Genomic DNA, 20,750 nt, shown 5'->3' with positions numbered 1-20,750 from the left:
TCTGGAATCTTAAAGAACAGCTGTCCTCTTGGCCCCACCAACTGCTGCTCCCCAAGTCCTAACGCAGCCAAACCCTGAGGAGACCTCCCTCTTTTCCTGTCATTGTCAGACACAGATATGCCAGGAAACTTGAAAAATAGACAATCTACCATGCCATAACCCACCAGCACCCCTGCCCAGCACCCGCCCTCACGCCCAGGGCCACTGGGGAGCCAATCCGTGGAGCATGAAAGGCAAACAACCTTGACCCTGCTTCCTCCTTCCTCTGGTGTGAGGGCACTTGGTTTGAGGTGGAAAGCTGCTGAAAATGAAGACTGCCCATGCCCCGGCATTGGTTCCTGCTGTAACTGGAAGCCAACAGGCCACCTGGGCAGATAACTGTTTTAGAATCAAGGCCCCGTATCAAGTATCATCAAGGTCTACTTGATGCCGATAACCTGTGTCTGAGGCCTTAGCTCCCGATCCCCTGCTTGGCCTTGCCCTTTTCAGGCCAGTAGCTGTCCTGCTCCCCAGTCTGGTTTTGACCCTTACACCATTGCTCCTATCCACACTGCACAATTCCACCTGCCTCCTACCCAACAGAGACTCCCTATTGGTCCCCTCATCTGCTCGGCCCAGACTTCCCTGGCCCAGCCCTAGCCTTTGCTCCCAGCTTCACCGAGGCTTATCCCACCCCATCCTATCCATGCATCTGGGACTGTCATGCCCCCACCCTACCCCCCAGAGCTACATTTCCTCACCTCCGAAGGCCTAGAGCTAAAGGCAGCACGCAGCATGAATCTGTGACTTGAGGAGAATGGGGATGGGGAGAGACTGCTGCTCATTCCCACTGAGAATTAGCAGGACAAGATAACTCTAAATTGTAGCAGGAGGAAAGGCTGTAAAATACTAGAATTTATTATCTGGGAAGATTTGGCAATTTTTCTGAGTAGATGAGAAAGTCCAGTGCTTGAAATGGGGATTGACTGGGAGTAGGGACACCTGCCTAGGGCCATGGAAGAAACAGATCGGCTTCAAGACCAGCCCTCCAGACTGTCCTGTCCTCTTCCTAGCCAGCTGGAAATGGAGATATCCTTTTAGGAAAAAGTGGGGGCTCATTTAAGGGGGGTTTAAACAAGGCCATGTTAAGCCAGTTTCCATAATGCCAAATTGCAGGAGGACATCATAAATTGGTGAGAGCCCCTTCTGGGAATTCATGAGTCTGACTTGTGGTCTAAGCCTGTGGGAGTTCAGACAAAGTACCTGATTTCTCCAGGTCTCGAACAACACGAAGAATACAGAAGTTGGATTAGACGAACTATGAGTTACCTAAGGTGCCGTAACAACCCCTTAGCAGCTTAAAACAACAAATATCTATTATTTCACAGATTTTGTGAGTCAGCAACCCAGTAGCCGAGGCCTCGGACTCAGGGTCTCTCTCCGAGGCTGCTGGTAAGGTGTCAGCTGGGGCTGAAGTCCTCTCAGGGTTCAGCATGGAGAGATCTGCTTTCTAGCTCACTCAAGAGGTTGTCAGCAGGATGCAGTCTTCTGAATCCCAGAGTAAGAGTCTTGGTTGGAGTTAAGAGCCCCAGTTCCTTCCTCAGAACTGAGTCATTAATCTAGCCCACACTCAAGGGAGGGCAGTAACACAGGCAGGACTACCGGAAGGCAGGGATCACTGGGAGGTATGTTAGAGGCTGCCTACCATAGATTATCTTCAAGGTCTCTCAGATTCTGTGACTCCTCCTCTTTCTCCCCCAGAAGGAAGCTACAACCACCAGGCCTCTCAGCCAAAAGTCCGAAGGGCTCTGACATATTCTACACCTGGAGTTAATCAACATGAAAAACGTAGTCAGATGGGAAAATCATCTTATCCCAAAGAGTTAGTATGTGACAAGAAGGCATTTTCTCTTTCTATGCCATTGATCATCAGAGGAGTCTACCGGTAGACTGAGTATCTTTCCAGAGTAGACAGGGAAAATTTGTCTTTGTTTAGATCTCTTCAGAACCAAAGGCATTGAGGTCCACCTATCCAAATCTAGGTTGATTTGAGGTAAATTCCTGCATTGCTAGAACTATTACAATCCAAAGGTCACTCCCCAGTGTCACTTTCTTTACAGAACAATCAAAGTCACGGATAATCCCCAGAGCCTCTGGGAAGTCCTTATATTTCCTCTGGAATAATGTGACTTTCTTAAAACTTCTGAAGCCTGTACAGGTTATACTGTGGCGGGGCTCACATCTGGAGAATAATCTAGGCCTCCCAATCCTGAGGGCTGTTGGGTTGATTTGAATTAAAGGAGATAAAGCTCCCTTTGCAGAAAATGGAAACTAACGTCGCCGTGTTTTTCCCTCACACGAGGCGCTTGTAGAGTAGTCATGGCTTCTTTTTCGAAATCTGTTTTAATCAGAAGTCCATATTTCCTTTACTAATAGCCCTCTTTGAAATTGTGGTCATCATGACCCTTCATTTTTTTTTTCTTTTTTTTTTTTTATTTATATATGAAATTTATTGTCAAATTGGTTTCCATACAACACCCAGTGCTCATCCCAAAAGGTGCCCTCCTCAGTACCCATCACCCACCCTCTCCTCCCTCCCACCCCCCATCAACCCTTAGTTTGTTCTCAGTTCTCAACAGTCTCTTATGCTTTGGCTCTCTCCCACTCTAACCTCTTTTTTTTGTTGTTGTTCCCCTCCCCCATGGGTTTCTCTTAAGTTTCTCAGGATCCACATAAGAGTGAAACCATATGGTATCTGTCTTTCTCTGTATGGCTTATTTCACTTAGCATCACACTCTCCAGTTCCATCCACGTTGCTACAAAAGGCCATATTTCATTTTTTCTCATTGCCATGTAGTACTCCATTGTGTATATAAACCACAATTTCTTTATCCATTCATCAGTTGATGGACATTTAGGCTCTTTCCATAATTTGGCTATTGTTGAGAGTGCTGCTATGAACATTGGGGTACAAGTGCCCCTATGCATCAGTACTCCTGTGTCCCTTGGGTAAATTCCTAGCAGTGCTATTGCTGGGTCATAGGGTAGGTCTATTTTTAATTTTCTGAGGAACCTCCACACTGCTTTCCAGAGCGGCTGCACCAATTTGCATTCCCACCAACAGTGCAAGAGGGTTCCTGTTTCTCCACATCCTCTCCAGCATCTATAGTCTCCTGATTTGTTCATTTTGGCCACTCTGACTGGCGTGAGGTGATAGCTGAGTGTGGTTTTGATTTGTATTTCCCTGATAAGGAGCGACGCTGAACATCTTTTCATGTGCCTGTTGGCCATCCAGATGTCTTCTTTAGAGAAGTGTCTATTCATGTTTTCTGCCCATTTCTTCACTGGGTTATTTGCTTTTCGGGTGTGGAGTTTGGTGAGCTCTTTATAGATTTTGGATACTAGCCCTTTGTCCGATATGTCATTTGCAAATATCTTTTCCCATTCCGTTGGTTGCCTTTTAGTTTTGTTGGTTGTTTCCTTTGCTGTGCAGAAGCTTTTTATCTTCATAAGGTCCCAGTATGACCCTTCATTTTTAATGACTCTAAAGGCTCTTTGCAAGGCTCCATCAATGTGCTTATACATATTAACTAATTTGGAGCCTGCAGCAAAACAGCCTCAGTAGTCGCTTAGGTTCTGTATGAAAAGGCTGAGGTCCATGTTCCTATTTACGATTTCTAATTCTGAGGATTCCTGAGCAATGCATTTTGAGTTTGCCAGGTTTTTTTTTTTTTTAATTGTTTTTAATGTTTATTTATTTTTGAAGGAGAGAGACACAGAGTGTGAGCAGGGGAGGGTCAGAGAGAGAGAGAGGGAGACCCAGAATATGAAGCAGGCTCCAGGCTCTGAGCTGTCAGCACAGAACACGACGCGGGGCTCGAACCCACAAACCGCGAGATCATGACCTGAGCTGAAGTCAGGTGCTTAACCGACTGAGCCACCCAGGTGCCCCGAGTTTGCCAGGTTTTAACTGATGCCCTTTGATCTTCTTTCCATCATGCTTAAGAATCTAAGACTTCCAGGTATTTTGATACACAACTATCAAAGCTTTTTTATGTGTAGTGCTCATTCATTCTCTAAAACTTTATAAAAATAGGGATTGGAGTGCCTGAGTGGCTCTGTCAGTTGGGCACCTGACTCTTGATCTCGGCTCAGGCCATGATCTTAAAATTTGCATGTTCGAGCCCTGCATCGGGCTCTTTGCTGATGGCAGGTAACCTGCTTGGGATTCTGTCTTTCCTTTTCTCTGCCCCTCCCCAGCTTGCACGCTCTCTCTCTCAAAATAAATAAATAAACTTTTTTTTTTTTTTTAAAGTAGGGATTTAGCTCTTCACCAGAAGGTAGCATGGCACAAAGAAAACACAGTTGACCCTTGAACAAACTCAGAGGTGAGGGCTGCCAACCTGCACCCCCCATGACAGTCAAAACTCCGCATTTTTAAAAATAATTTAATTTTTTAGTTAATTTTGAGAGAGAACACGAGAGAGAGAAAAAGAGAAGGAGACGGAGAATCTCAAGCGGGCTCTGTGATACCAGCGCAGAGACCAACATGGGGCCTGAATCCACAAAACCATGAGATCTTGACCTGAGCTGAAACCAAGAGTCAGACACTTAACCAACTGAGCCACCCAGGCACCCCCAAAATCCACATTTAAGAAGTTTTGACTCCCCCAAAACTTCCCTAATAGCCTACTGTTGACCAGAAGCCTTACCAATAACAAGCAGTCAATTAATACATATTTTTTTGTTATATGTATTATATGCTATATTCTCACAAGTAAGCTAGAGAAAAGAAAATGTTAAGAAAATTGTAAGAGAAAACACACAGTACAGTATTGTAAAAAAAAAAAAAAAAAAACCTGCATATAAGCGGACCTGCACAGTTCAAGCTCATGTTCAAGTGTCAACCACACAGGGCTTGACATGAGAGGAGCTGGGTTGCAATCCCAGGTCTACTGCTCACCAGCACTCAGACTTCCGGCATGGTTATTTCACCTGGCGGACTCGTAAAGAGTTCTCAGTAAGATGAAATCACAGACACCCTCCTCACAGAACTGTTCCACGATTAAACTACATAGATACATTTGTAAAAAGTGTTGCATGCAAGTACTCAATAAACGTTGGTTTCCTTTACCACTTGTGCAGAAACAAAGGAAGATCCCGAGAGTATCTCCCAATGCTTAACCAAATAGGAACAGGGAGGGGGTGGACTCCCTGGTCTGTCTCTTCTGCTTCCATTGCAGTCACTTCTGGCCCCCCTTTAGCAAGTTGTCACTAAAATATCCTTGTCCACCACTTCAAGGGGCTTTGTAAACTGAGCCTGAAATGCCCCAGAAAAGACATTCAGATTTGCCCTCAATTTGTCAAGGTATAAGGAGCTTTGTGGGTAATATATGCAGAACACTGATACATCCCCTTTCAGAACTTACACTGGGTTTTGTGTTTTAGCCTCTGCATCTGAATAGATTAAAAACAAGCACAGATAAAGGTGGGCAATGGGGTTCTCTGTAGGGATCCCCAATAATGAATCCTGTAAGGAGCACCTGGGTGGCTTGGTCAACCGACTTTGGCTCAAGTCATGATCTCACAGTTTGTGAGTTCGAGCCCAGCATGGTGCTCTCTGCTGTCAGCACAGACCCACTTTGGATCCTCTGTCCCCCTCTGTCTCTGTTCCTCCCCCACGTGTGTAGGCAAGCATTTTCTCCCTCCCTCCCTCCCTCCCTCCCTCTCTCTCTCTCTCAAAAATAAACAAACTTAAAAATAAAGAACTCCCCTAGATGATTCACAGGGTCTGCTGCATATTTGGAAATCTCTCTCCTTGTCCAGAGGTAGCTTTGAAAAGTAAGCAGCCATGGGCACACACTGTCCCCCGAAATCTGACTGTAAGAGAAAGGGCCTGAAGGAAGGCACAGAGAAGCAGCAAGATCCCAAGACCAGAGCTGGAGGAGGAGAAGTTCAGAAGTAGGAGGAGATACCTGGCTTCAGAGCCTGAGCCCTGCTCTGGGGGTGCCCTGGCCCATTTCATTAGATGGGAGGGAGACAGCTCAGTCAGTTAAGTGTCCGACTTTGACGGGAGTCATGATCTGGCAGTCTGTGGGTTCGAGCCCCACATCGGGCTCGGTGCTGACAGCTCAGAGCCTGGGGCCTGCTTTGGATTCTTCTGTGTCTCCCTCTCTCTCTGCCCCTCCCCTGCTCACACTCTGTCTCTATCTTTCAGAAAATAAATAAACATTAAAAAAAAAAGATGTAAAGGAGACACAGAATCCACTCTGTGCCACTGGAAGAGGCTCTGGGCCACTGGAGGAGGATTATAAAAGTCTTTGCCAACTATAAAAATAAAAGTAAAATGGGGCGCTTGGGTGGCTTAGTCGGTTAAGCGTTCAACTTCAGCTCAGGTCATGATCTGACAGATCGAGAGTTTGAGCCCCACATCGGGCTCTGTGCTGACAGCTCAGAGTCTGAAGTCTGCTTCAGATTCTGTGTCTCCCTCTCTCTCTGCCTCTCCCCCACTCCCACTGTGTCTCTCTGTCTCTCTCTCTCAAAAATAAATAAAAACATTTTTTAAAAATTAAAAAAAAAAAAGGAAAGTGAATGGGCTGAATGTTGGATATTGAATAAAATTAAGGAAAAGGAAAGATCAAAGGAATAAAGGAAAAGGAGGGGTTGGATGGCATCATCAATCCCAGCTGCCACCAACTTTTCTTCCCAACCCTCCCCTCGAGGGTTCACCTCCACCTGCAGCTTTCCTCCTGGCCAGGACTCTGGCTGCCCTCCCTCATGGGGGAACTCGCTGTTCTTTGCTCTCTTAACTGTGGAAGCACCTCTAATTCAGCCAGAGACTCACTTAGGAAATACAACCAGGAATACAAAAGAGAATATTCCAAGCAAGGGAAGTGTTTCGGAGCACAGACACACCTTGCCCTAGAATAACCCACCTCTGGGCACACACTGGCTCAGTTGACACAGCCCCTTGGGCAGCTTCTTTCCTTCAGCTCTGCAATAATCCAGGAGACCCGGCCCGAAAGTTTTCCTTGGGTGGCGTTCCCGTCACATCCCACCTGCCTCTCCTTTCGCACACCCCGCCTCCCTTTTAATGCCACTCCTGCGTCCCTACCAATACCCAGTAGTTATGGAGACAGCTCGGGGCACCTCTCCGGACAGAGCAAGAGGATTCCTTGTGCTAATGAAGGACATTAACCCAGAGGACAAATCGAGATTACTCCTTAAAATCTTGCTGCTAAAAATCTTCTGGGATTATTCTGGGATTATGGTGGTACGTGTAGAAAAAGCATCCCGAGTTAAACGCTACATAACCTGATACTGCCGGATTTAGAATCCCCCTACAACTGGTTGCTGGTTCATTTTTCCAGTAGCCTTTCGTTAGGCAGTGAGTCCTATACTGTGTCACTCATTTTTTTTCTCCCTTTCCTCTGCATGTGTAATATCAGCAGACAAAAGCTCAAAGAGGGGAGGGTCCAGCATGATGGCACCACAATGAAATATTTCGTTATTTACTCCCCTTCCTCTCCCAATCTCCTCCCTAGCCATTTAGCTGTTTTGAGGTTTGGTTTTTACATATATATATATATATATATATATATATATATATATATATATACACACACACATATATATACACACACATATACATACATGGTTTTACATATATATACACATACATGTATATATGTACATATGTATACATATATGTATATGTATATATATGTTTTTTAATGTGTGTATATACTTCTTTTTTTTTAATGTTTTATTTTATTTTTGAGAGACAGAGAAAGACAGCATGAGTGGGAGAGGAGCAGAGAGAGAGGGAGACACAGAATCTGAAGCAGGCTCCAGGCTCTGAGCTGTCAGCACAGAGCCCGATGCGGGGCTCGAACCCACAAACTGTGAGATCATGGCCTGAGCCGAAGTCGGACTCCTGACCGACTGAGCCACCCAGGCACCCCTATACGTCTTTTCAATAAAGAAATGCACTGAGAAGATTCCTTTACTTCCACCCACTTCCTGGCCCCCCTCCCCAAATGCCTCCTGTTGGTGGAGCTGGCATCAGAGCCCTAATCTGGAGAGGTTGGACCACCCTAGAGATTCAAAACCGCAACCAGAAAGTATTTCCATAGCACTCGTCTGTGCAAAACGCAGAGCCCCAAAGCAGGTTTTCAGTTTCAAACCTAATTCTGACTCCTCTAGTGTGAACTGTTTCCTCGCCTGTCTTTAAGAGTGTCGTTTCTACGGTGAATTTTCTCGAACAATCGCCCTCTCATGAGGCTCCTTTCTGGTGCCCCTCCTGTTCTTTTCCCTTACACCTGGCAACAGAAGACATGTTCTGTCCTCTGGCAGCACACTGGCATGACACGTGGCTCCTGGGGGAATTCTTCAAAGAAACAGATTCTTGCTTGATCCCTGACCTACTCACACAAACAGAGCCCACGGCAGGAAGGCCCAGTTCTCCCCGAGTGAGTGAGCCGTGGCCTCGCCACCCACCAGGCGCAGCTGCTCCACTAATTTTAGAACTCTGAGAAGCCACCTGACTTCAAGGCACTTCAGAGACACACATCACACCCTATCTCAGGAGGTGATCTAGGTGGGGCCCACTCCTCGTTTTAGCACCCATCACACCTTTGTGAGCTAGAAAAGTGACTTTGGGGGAGGCTCCTCTCAATAAATGGTAAAAATAAAAAACAAGCCTCCATCAGCCGACAAAGTGCAGTTCCCACCTGGTCTAGGCCCGCAGCAGGAGGCTAATCTGTCCATTTGCCTGCTCTCTACCTGCACGCCCCAACACCACCTCACATTCCGAATGTCCACAGCAGAGTTCACCAGCCTCCCCCAGACCCTTTCCTCCTGTCTGCCTGTGGGAGGCATCTCCCGCTACCCAAGCTAGGACCCTCAGGTCAGCCCCAACGACCTTCCCTTCCTCTCCCTTCTTAAACTAAAAACTTTTATCTCCTGAAATCCTCCTCCTCTCCATTCTCACAGCCTTTGCCCGACACCAGGCCCTCTCCGACTCTCACCTGCGTACTGTGACCCGGGGATGGTCTTCTGCCTTCCTCCTCATGTTCAGTCCAGCTACCAAGACAAGTTTTCTAAAACCAGGTCTATCTCTAGCTTAAACTCCTTCAACGCTCTCCTGTCAGGGTCCCCATGCTGTATGCCCACTAGAATCATCTGGGGAGTTTTTAAAGTGCTCAGTGCCCAGCTTCCACCCCCAGAGATTCTTATTTAATTGGAACAGTTGGGAGAAGGCATCCATATTTCTTTTTTTAATTCCCTAGGAAATTCTAACGTGCAACTAAGGTTGAGAACCACTGACCTGTAGGATGAAGTCCCAACTTCCCATGGAGCCCAAGACTCTGCCTGACCAGGCTCCTGCTGATCCCTCCAGCTGGCCTCACCGCTGGCCTCGCCATGCCTTTATGCTCCAGCAACACTGAACTGCTTGGAGTTACCACCACCACTCCATGGCTCATGGCATTTCCCCCAGCCCAACATGACTTCCCTATTGGTCCAACTTCACTTTCTACAGGAAGCCATTCCCGACTACCTACTTCAGCACTTTCTCTCACCTCCTGGTGCTCCGTAAAACCGTGGTTATGTCTCTTTACTGAACATCCACATTATGTTATGGTGATCTATTTATGCATTCATTATCCTTAAGTCAAAGGATGTATATTTATTTACATATGGATACTTCATGGAGCTCAAAGCTGCTAACAGTGTATCCAGGCCTCTGGAGCTCTGCAACCCCGAATTAGAAAGCTGCCCAGGACCAAGATACTTCCTCTATGTCCCTCTCTCTTGTTGGGATTTCATGGCCTCTGGCCTCTCCTCATTACTTTTGGTTCTCCTTGGCAGACAACATTCTCCACCTCTGTTTGCCCAGATGAACTAAAGTTGGCCGTTCCACAAAGGCAGGCTTAAATCCTGAAGGTACATGTTCTCACTTGCAACAACACTGACTAGCATCCTAAATGTCAATTCCAAAGTCCCAGAAAAGAGAATCTTATTCCAGGAATTTGCCCTGTTCCAGTCAGCTGTGACCAAATCTGCTGCATTAAGAAAGCAGGTCTTGGGAAAAGGGAGATAAACCAAGGGATGGATGGGCAGATACCCCAAAAAAGTGACAATTGTGCTCCAAGAATCAAAGGATTCTTGAACCGTGTGATAAACAAGTGTAGATCAGCAATACCAAGTGCCACAGCAGCCCAGGAGGAAACCATTATTTCGGTCTTGGCTGTCAGGAAAGCCTATGCAGAAAAGTTGACATTAGACCTGGACCTTAAAGGATGAGTAGGATTTTTCCAGGCATAGGGAAAATAAAGGATATTCTAGGTGAAGACGAGATCAACAAGGTCTTTGGAGAGTATGTTTCGCTGTGAAAGTGCATGGATGGGACTGGAGTGGTACTAGGATGGCAGGACCAGCACATGGGGCTAGAAATGTGGGTTTGGTCTAGACCGTGAGAGTCTTCATACACCACACGGAGTCTGGTCTTCATTGTTCGTGAGGTGGGCTCCTTCTAGAGGACCTCAGTCACTCAGGTAATGAGAAAGTAAAGTGAGCAACTCAGGGAGGGGCCTTGAGGGTCTGTGCTGGGCAATGGGTAGATTCTTACCAGACTTTACAGCTCAAAAAGTACTTGACGTGTGATGCCTCATCTCATCCTCACAATATCACAACCTAGGTAGGGCTAGCTCTTATTTTACCCATGTTACTAAAGGTGAAAATGTGGTTCAATTCACTTAAGTAACTTGCCCAAGATCACGCAGCCAACCAGCAAAAGCATGACTTGAATTTAGGTCTTTTGATTCTAGAGTCTATGCTCAGTCTACGGCACCAAGCTACACAGCAATGGAAAGGCCATATCTCTATGATCTAGAGAAAGGGAATGAATACTTCAGGAAAAATATTTTCATTATTGACTAATGATAAGGAAAAATACTCATGATAGGATACCAACTGGTAGAGAGAAGATTGATTGTAAAACCACTTTAAGCATTGTGGTGTTAATCTTTTTTAAAGTGTGCGCATATATAAAGTGTGTGTATACACACATACACATATATATGTACACACACACACATATGTATGTATATACACACACACACGTGCATTGAAAAAATGCCAAAAGGAAAAACATCACTTTGTTTTGGGTGATTTTTATTTTTATCTGGGCAATTCTTATTGTTATCATTATATCCTCTGTATCTTCCAAAATTTCTCCAATGAAATTGCATTACTTTTAAGTGAGATCTATGCTTTTTCATGGTAATTGTATATTCTCGTGGTGAACTAGTTAAATAGTATTCTTACAGAATTTTCCTATGTAGATAGTAGCTAATTCTACTTTTAAAAAACACAGATGAGGGCGTACTGTACCTACTGTTCTCCACCTTGTTTTCTCACTTAAAATCTCTTAGTCATATTTTCATATCCAGACCTGGGGATCTACCTCATTCTCTGGCAGTTGTGTGGCATTCCACTGAATGGATGTATCATACCTTACTTATCCAATCCATTTTTTAGACATATTTAAGAGTTCTAGATTTTTTGATATTGTAAGTACACTATGTTTATATCCTTATACATTGCCCACACATTTTATTGTGTATGAAGAAGAACTACCTCATAGTTGGAATTACTGGGTAGGAGGACATATGCATTTATATATGCTGCCATATTGCCCTCACCTTCACTGACTACGGGTTAAAACTTTTGTCAGTCTGTTCCAGCTTGATGTGTGTGTGTGTGTGTGTGTGTGTGTGTGTGTGTAAGGATTTTTTCACAAAATACTTACAAAGAAAAAGTTTCCACCAATGACGAATACAGAGCATATTGGTCACAGTCCAAAATACACCAGGTAATTACACAATTCTTTTAATCAAAATTGTGCAACTTGGGGTTATAATATTTCCCCCGGCATCCACTTACCCCAAAACTACTGTTTATTGTTCATTGTCAGTATATATGTAGTAATGAAAGCCAACCCTATTTATAGTAGGACATGAAAGTCATCTTATGACATAAATTGCTATAGTTAATAGTACAAGGCAGTAACTAAGATTTTTGTCCCTGTGATCGAATGATGGAAAAGAATCCATCATGGTTGCAAAGCTCCACTGAAAACAAGGAAGACTGTCCGAGAGGGGCATTCTCAGAGCCTGGCCACAGTCTGGACAGTCAAGTACAGGATGAGCAGGAGGGGCCAAGAAGTGGTCTGGGTGATCAGCTGAGCACGTTTCCAAGGACTGCTGGTTGTTGGGTCTCCTGGGAATAAATACTCCCAGATAAACTGTACGTCTGTCTAGCCTTTCTGAGCTACAGAGTTGGTTGGTTGGTTGGTTTACGTGCTTGTTTCTTTGCTTTTTAGCTTTGAGTTATGAGCTGAATCCAGGTATAACTACATTACGCACATATCCATTCGGGGAATAGGTTTTAAAGTCATCATGCTAACAGGAAAAATTTGTAAAGTGACTTCATCATCTCAGTAAATACCAAGAAATAATGCAAATAAATATTTATTCCTTTAAAAAATTTTAATGTTTATTTATTTTTGAGAGAGAGAGAATGAAAAGGGGAGGGGCAGAGAGAGGAGATACAAAATCCGAAGCAGCCTCCAGGCTCCAGCTGTCAGCACAGAGCCTGATGAGGGGCTCGAACCCACGAACCGTGAGATCATGACCTGAGCTGAAGTTGGATGCTTAACCGACTAAGCCACCCAGGTGCCCCAACATTTATTCCTTTTGAAAACTCTTAAGTATTTTAACAAGAAGGGTTTCTGTATTAAACTTTCTTCTTTGAATAAATCACAACTATAAGCCAGTATTCTACAAAATGAGAATCTCTTCAAAGCAGAAACAAAGCCAGAGTGCTCTCTGCCATCATTACAATGTGGCATTGTAGTGCTGACAACATTCTGAGAAGGGTGACAAACAGAGACATCTGCACAGGAAAGGGATGATTAAAATATCTTTGAGAGATGATATTATAAACTTACAAAACTCAACAGGTGAATGGAGAGCTAGGGAGTATAAGGCAAATTCTCAAAATTGGGTGTTATTCTTTATACTAGTGACACACATAGAAAAAGTGATTCCATTCTATAAGAGTAACAAAAAACATAAATTCTTGAATATTGACTCAACTTGGGATAAAAAAAATTATCTTATTGAAAGAAATGGGAAACACATAATAGGCCAAGTAAAGGGAGAGAAAAGGAGGCAAAATCTACCTTACTTCTGGCTAAAAAGAAAATGAAACAAAGATAATATATTTTTTAAGGTAATATATTTTAAATTAGTATGTGAATTTAATGCAATTTAAGTTCCCCTAAAATGATTTATACAACTTGGCAAATAATGTGAAGTTAATCCAAAGAGCGGTCAAGAAAAACAAAATCTTTGTTTTTAATTTATTGATGCATCCTGTTAGATTTTGAAACACACAACTAAATCTTTTTGAAAATTGTATGATATTGACATAAAAACAGGAGGAGGGGGAAGGCACTAATTGAATAAAATGACTATTTCAGAAATAGTTCAACAGCCTTAGGGACAAAATATATTAGGGGAGAGAAGAGAAGACAAGCAGTATAATAATTTTTTTTAACATTTTTTTTAAAGTTTATTTATTTTGACAGTGAGTGAGAGCAGGGGGAAGGCAAAAAGGGAGAGAGAGAGAGAGAGAGAGAATCCCAAACGGGCTCCGCACTGTCAGCGGAGAGCCTGACTCGGGGCTCAAACTCATGAACCGTGAGATTATGACCTGAGCCGAAGTTGAGAGAGGCTTAACCAACTGAGCCACCCAAGCGCCCCTAAGCAGCATAGTGATTTTAAAAAGGAAACATTATTTAAACAAAACTGGAGGAAAAATGGGAGAATAATTATACATACATGTATACTCATACTTGGAATGAATTATTGAGAAAGTATCTGCTGTCTTGCCTTTTTTGTGGCTTCTGGTTTTGTGGTGGCTTTTTTTTTCCTTTCCTGCTGTGAATTCATCAGCAAAGACTGAAGGGAATTTTCCTTTTACCCCTATCAGAAAAGGCAGCCAGCCTTGGTGTTTCTGTGTTCCTGGTTCCCAAGGGACACATTTTGTGTGTTAGGACCAAACCTTTGTTTGGGAGCACTGGTTCCCAGGCAGGAGGAGGCTGGGGGTGGGGTGGGGGTGGGATTGGGAGCCATGAAGTGTCTAGAATTGGGAAGAGGCTTGATGACCGAAAGCAGTTGGATCTCCGGTTTGAGGGTTCTCTGAGGAGAGGGTCCCGCACAGCACCCAGGAGGTGGCAGGACCTTGAATGGGGAGTGGCTGCTGGGATGTTGTCGAGGCCAGATATCAAGCTCCTCAGCTGGGGAGCAACTGTCAGGCTGTCTGGCCTGCTGAGGAGGGAATGTAGCTGCAGGGCCTGATGGCCTTCGGGAGGTAGCTGTGTGTGGGCTTGCACAGGGGGCACCTGCAGTGACCAAATGGGGTACCGACAGAGGCCTCTCTCCCCATCCTCCTAGACTGAGTGAATCCTGAGTGCCTGGCACATCCCAGGGAGAGGCTAGGGAGAGCAAGGCCCCCCTCCCTCAATAATCCATGCCCAGGTCCAGGGAGAAGGTATTGAGCTGGAAAAGTAAAGTGATGTTTCTTGCGCCTCAAGCCCAGTGGAACAATTCATACCCATTACATGCATCATACATTTGACAAACACACATGGTTCAAAGAATTATTAAACAACCACAAACTGTTTTGAAAACTAGAAAACAAGCTAGTATATTTATCCCACTGGTGGACAGATAAATTTCTGGGCACCAAAAAAGTTTAAAAAAAAAAAAAAAAGAATATTTGATGGAATGATCACCAAAACATATACAGCCCGACGGGTGCTTAGGGAATTACCATCACATATGCTACTCAGATTGCCCCCAAAATGGCCTGGATTCATCCTAACTCAGGGTCGGCTCTAATTAATCCATAAGTGACTGTTAGCAAAATGTTTTTAAACCCAGCAGCCTAATCTGCATTTTTCACCAAATGGGACATAAAAATTCACGCAGGGCCCAAGTTAACAAAGGACTGATTCAGCTTCTGCAGTGTCTTTCCAGAGTTGCTTTCTGAGGCAATGCTGGGAAGGGCCCTGGCCTTTCCGACCCCGATGAACCGGCCATTTGTGCTCCTCACAGCGCGAGTGGCTGCCCGTGACGTGGAGCTGAGCCTAAAGGCATGAAATAAAGCCAAGCTAGCAGTTCCATGTGGGGCCCAACCCATAACCCAGGTTGCCTTAGCGTTAGGTTGTAAATCCAATAGCTGGTGCGGGGAGCAAGGCTAAATGTGACTCATCTGACCCCACAATGCAGCCACGGAGATCTTGAGGTGAAAAGTCGGGAGCGCGGGGGTACATGGTATATTAGTCGGGATTCTCCACAGAAATAGAGTCAATAGGAGATAGACATATATATATATATATATATATACACACACACACACACACACACTAGACATATATATATATATACACACACACACACACCCCGCCTCGCTCTCTTTCTATATATGGCAGGGTGGGGAGGAATTGGCTCACATGAATAAGGAAGGTGAGAAATTCCACTGTCCTCTGCAAGCTGGAGACCCAGGAAAACCAGCATAGTTTCAGTCCAAGCCCCAAGGCTCGACAACCAAGAGAGCAGATGATGGTAAGTCCCAGTCCCTGTGCAGGGGAAGACCAATGTCACAGGAGACAACGTCAGACAGAGAGCAAAGGGGCCCTTCTTCCACTTTTTTCATTCTATACAGTTCCTCCACAGACTGGATGATGACCACACTAGGGATCTGCTTTACTCAGTCTCATTCAAATGCTAATCTCTTCCAGAAACCCTCTCACAGACACACCCAGAAACGATGTTTTAACGAGATATGTGGGCATCCTGGGTGACCCGGTCAAATTGACACATAAAGTTAACCATCACACAGGTGTGTAGGGGTTCAGCAGGGATTACTCATCTGCCTAACACTGTGGCTGTGGAATTAATCGCCAACGCGTGTGTCCCATTAGCGGCCTTGAATTGCCCAATGGTTGGAACTCAACCAAATTGCAGTTCATGATATAATTTTTTCAGCTTCTCAGATTTAATTCCACTAAAATTTCAGAATGAAACTGGGACACCATGGATTGCTGACAAAGGAACATTAGGTATGAATAATTCCTCGTCTGTCCTTGACTCAGGTTTGAGTCACATGGATGTTCCTTCAGCATCATCATCATTAAAAGTAAATGAACGTAGTTAGCATTCACTTAATGGAATTTCTGATCACGCGGTTCACCATTGTGAAAATTCGACGGTCCTGACCAATTAATTGAGTCAACTAGGCCAAATCTCAATATGTAATAAAAATGAATCTTCTGATACTTGTAGTGAACAAATTTAACATTATGATTAGACCATTGATGACCGTAAGTGTGCTGGCTATTGACATTTTCCAAGTTCTTATAGTTTTATTTTCTCTTTCCACAAAGGATGCTTCTTCCCGTGGCTGCTCAAACTATGTTTTCTTTTAGACAGTGACTGACATTCAGTCAATCAAAATGTTGTTACCATTCAGGGTAATGGCAGGAGCACTGAACTCGGTACTATAAGATCTGAATTGCAGTCCACGCAACCCCACTTATGAGTGTGTGACCTCGTGCAAGTTACTTGAAGGCACAGAAGTGTGATCTCCCCTTCATAAGATGGAAATAATCATACCTGCTCTGACATTCTTCCCGAGGCTTGTGGTGAGGCTCAAATGAGATGTTATACAAAAGTCTTTGTTAAAGCATAGTCCCATCAAACTGTAAGGTTTTTTGGGGGTTTTTTAAATTTATTACAGGAGGGGAGAGGCAGAGAGAGAGAGGGAGAGAGAGAATCCCAAGCAGGCTCCACCCCATCAGTGCAGAGCCCAACACGGGGCTCAGCCCATGAACCCTGAGACCATGACCTGAGATGAGATCAAGAGTCAGACACTTACCAGACTGAGCCACCCAGTTGCCCCAACTGTGAGGTATGATTGTTGGCACTCTCTAGGAATCAGTGTGCTTAAACCTTAGACTGCATTAAAATCACATGACTTGCTGTCTTAAAACGTTCATTTCTAGGCCCTGCTCACAGAGAGCCTAGTTTAGAAGATTCTGGGTGGAGCTCTGAGATCCACATTTTTATCACTCACCACCACCCTTCCCTGGCCATGTGATTTGCATATGAATGGTCCAGGGAGGATGGAGAAGTGCTGATGAGAGTGAAATGAAGCCCTTCAGAGGAACTTCAGAAATGGCCCCAGGGAAGAATGAATAAGGTGTGGAGAGTTTTGGATTAGGCACCGAATATCTAATTGCTATAAGTGATAAGCTTACACAAGCTAATGAACGGATGGCTGTTGGATCATATTACCCGGATGGATTTACTACAGAAAAAGATATTTACTGTAGAATCGCTTTTAGAGTTGGTTGAAAAGAACGGAGAAGACCTTTTGCTTTCCACTGTGCTCAGCTCCCCCTGATTCTATTTCGAGCCAGTGTTTCTGGCTTTGCTCCTTCTCTGATGTGATTTCTGTACTGAATGGATGCCCTCCTTCTGGTTGTTCCTTTCCATTTTGGGGAGACTCATGGAGTCCTGTCATTTTAACAAGGCTGCGTCCTGAGCCGTGTGGGCAAGCCACAAGCCAGATGGATGGGCAAGAAACAAAACTTGAGAGATTCTGGCAGCCACCGGGGCACCCAAGATGGGAAGTAATAGAGCTGTTGTGCAGCCACAAAATCAAACGATAACTATTGGTCACTCAGCGTAGATTGCACAGGGTTACCTTTGGCTAAATTATTAAGTCTCTGAAATCGGCTTCCATGTTCCTCCATTACCTCACTTCCTGATCTTTCTTATTATCCCCACCTCCTATCTTGGCCAGGGACTCAGGACCCCCATTTTGATATCCTACCTGCCCTCTCTGAGTAGCGAGAAACCAGGAGCTTTTTCTTCTCTACCATGACACCCCAACTGCCCACTGGCCCCATGTCCCTGGTGTTGGAGGAGGTGGTGAGGGGGGAGGATTCTAATGAACCTGATCAATACGTTTGTGCTGAGATTCAATGTGTCACTCCTTCAAGGTTAACGGAGACTTTCTGAAAAAATGGTTTACTCCCAAGGAATAGGAATTCCAGGAATTATAGGTACTTCAGGTAGTCTTGGAGGAAGGGGGCTGGGCAAGCTAGAGGAGAAATTCTCAGATAGGAGCCCTCCCCTGGGAGGGGGTAGTACTGACAGCTTTGTCCATTTCCAGGGGATTGATTTGGGGACAGCATGGATCCATTTGGACTCACCAGCAAAACGACTCCTTCTAGCCCACTGAGAGAAATTCCCTGAAATAGGACAGCTACACATTTCACTGAATCCTTTTAGCAAATACACAGGAAGGTGCTTTGCTGCCTCTTCCACCATGAACTGTGGGGGCCCTTCAAAGACAGTACAAACTGCAGGTTGAATTCATTGATGCCAAGAACTGACATCCCTAAACTGACCCTAAATTAGTATGTTATCCCAAATTTAAAAAGAAAAAAATACCCCACCTCCAGCAGTAGGCAATGAGTGTAAGCCCAATTCCCTTGCCAAGGTGATTGGTTCCATCAGAAACTAAACTGATCAGTTCATGGCATTCCCCTGGCTGCATTTGACCTTATGTGGGTCAATGAAAAGCAAGATGATGTCAGCGGGTTTCTGGGAAAGGAACCTCGTTGTTTTTACGAGAGCACTTCTGTATCTCTCTCTCTCTCTCCCTCTCTCTCTCTCTCTCTCTCTCTGAAAGTTGATAAGGAAGCATATATTTATTTTTTTGTTAGCTGTCATCTTGTCCCGTGAAAGAGAGCCAGCCTTAGGATGCAACTGACATCAAAGGCAAAACCAAGTTCTGGACAAAACTGATTCATTGATACTCTCATTGAGCTGCGAAATCAAACTAACACTGAAGTCCACCATTCCTCCAGGACTTCCAGCTATGTAAATATAGGAGTTAGGATCAGGCCCAGTTGCGAGTAACTGAAAACTCCAAATAACAGTGGCTTGAACAAGTTCAAGATTTCTTTCTTTCTCAGGTTAACAACAACAACACACAAGTCCAGGCAGACAGTCCAGGGATATATTGCCTTAGGTGTGGTAGCTCTGCCATTTTAACACAGAATTTCTTCCCCTGTGGCCCAAGATGGCTGCTCCAGCTTCTCCCATCAGACCTGAGTCCAGTCAGCAAGAAGGACGAAAGGGAAAGCCATTTCCCAGAAAGTACACATAGCACTTCTGGTTATATGCAATAACTTAGTTATATGGCCACACCTAGCTTCAGGTGTGTCTGAGAAATGTTTTCTTTAGTCTACACAGCCATATGCCCGGCTAAAAATTGGAGGCTCTGCTCCTCTAGAAGAGGAAATGGATATTAGGCGATAATAGCCTTCCCAGGCACGATGCGTCCTCCTTATTGTTTAAGTCAGTTTGAGTTGGATTTCCTGTTACAACCGAATAGAAACACATCCTACCTGATACAACCTCAAAACGCCCACATTTACCTGCCATCTCCAGTCACATGCTGACGGATAAAAATAAGAAGCCCTTCACTAAGAGCATCTCAAGGTCTTTCCTTGTTTTTTTCCTCAGACTTGGGACAGCGCCTGGCACATGGAAGCATTTGATAAATATTTGCCGAATTGAACAAAATTAACTAAGAAGATTCAAACAGAGAGATTTCAGCACTGCAACCTGTCAGCTCTGGCCTTGGGCGAGTCATAAAACCTCTGAGCCTCAGCTTTCTTGCCTGTAAATGAGAGAAGTAAAACCTAACTTTAAACGTTTTAAATAGTAGTGGCAAAGTACATAAAGTGCCTAGCACAATTCATGGCACATACTCACATAATTCACAGACACACACACCCACATACCATATATGGGTTTTTTTTCAAAATTATGACTATGCATATTACATGTTTTGAAGTTGAGAAAACAGGGATTTGGGCAATGTTTCAAATACCTGCAAACTCTACTGGTCATTATTCATTCTTATTCTTAGGAAAATATGAGTGTTGGGTTCAAAGGAAAGAATACTTTGAAGAGTTTTTTTGTTAAAACTCTGAAGCCTTCTTAGATATCAAATAGTTATTTAGTGAGTAAAGTGTGAATGAATCAGAACATATGTATTGCGTTTATCTTGGAACCCTGTGTGGGGAAAACCGAACTACAAAATGTGCTTTGCATTCTCTTGCTGTTCAAGGGCTGCAAAAACAGCATGACATTCTGCTGAACCTGAAATGACCTTGAACTCAGCAAACAGACCAAACTAATGAAGAACCTCAGGTTACTTTTCGGAGTCTTAACCACAGTAAGGGATACACAACCCACTATGATTTGAGATCCTTTGTGTTTGTTAGTTTTCTTTGGTTTGATACCTGAAGGAGAAAACAGAATCATCCTCTTTGTCTAGCTGGCAGGGTCTGAAAACAAAGAGAGGAATGTCACTCCAATGAAGTTGCCCTCTTATAAGAAATGCACCGATTCATACAGAATTCAGAGGTAGATTTTAAGACAAAGCATAGCTAGGGGCACCTGGGTGGCTCAGTCGGTTAAGCCTCTGACTTTGCCTCAGGTCATGGTCTCAGGATTCCTGGGTTCAAGCCCCGCATGGGGCTCTGTGCTGACAGCTCAGAGCCTGGAACCTGCTTCAGATTCTGTGTCTCCCTCTCTCTCTGCCCCTCCCATCCTCAC

The 20,750-nt window shown here is 44.4% G+C and overlaps 1 long non-coding RNA gene across 2 annotated transcripts in view; it reads left to right on the top strand.

Annotated features, from left to right (window-relative positions):
- Positions 1-20,315, top strand: part of LOC147572657 (uncharacterized) — a 64,070-nt gene extending 43,755 nt beyond the window's left edge. For both annotated transcript variants that reach the window (XR_015246432.1, XR_015246433.1), the window contains one exon: positions 19,650-20,315. This is a non-coding gene — a long non-coding RNA (uncharacterized LOC147572657). The remainder of the gene's footprint in view (positions 1-19,649) is intronic.
- Positions 20,316-20,750: the final 435 nt, after the last annotated feature.

This window comes from Puma concolor, chromosome E4 (genome assembly GCF_028749965.1).
Source record: "Puma concolor isolate L17-30 chromosome E4, mPumCon1.1.hap2, whole genome shotgun sequence".
NCBI lineage: Eukaryota > Metazoa > Chordata > Mammalia > Carnivora > Felidae > Puma > Puma concolor.
This window is presented reverse-complemented; position numbering and strand designations above follow the sequence as displayed.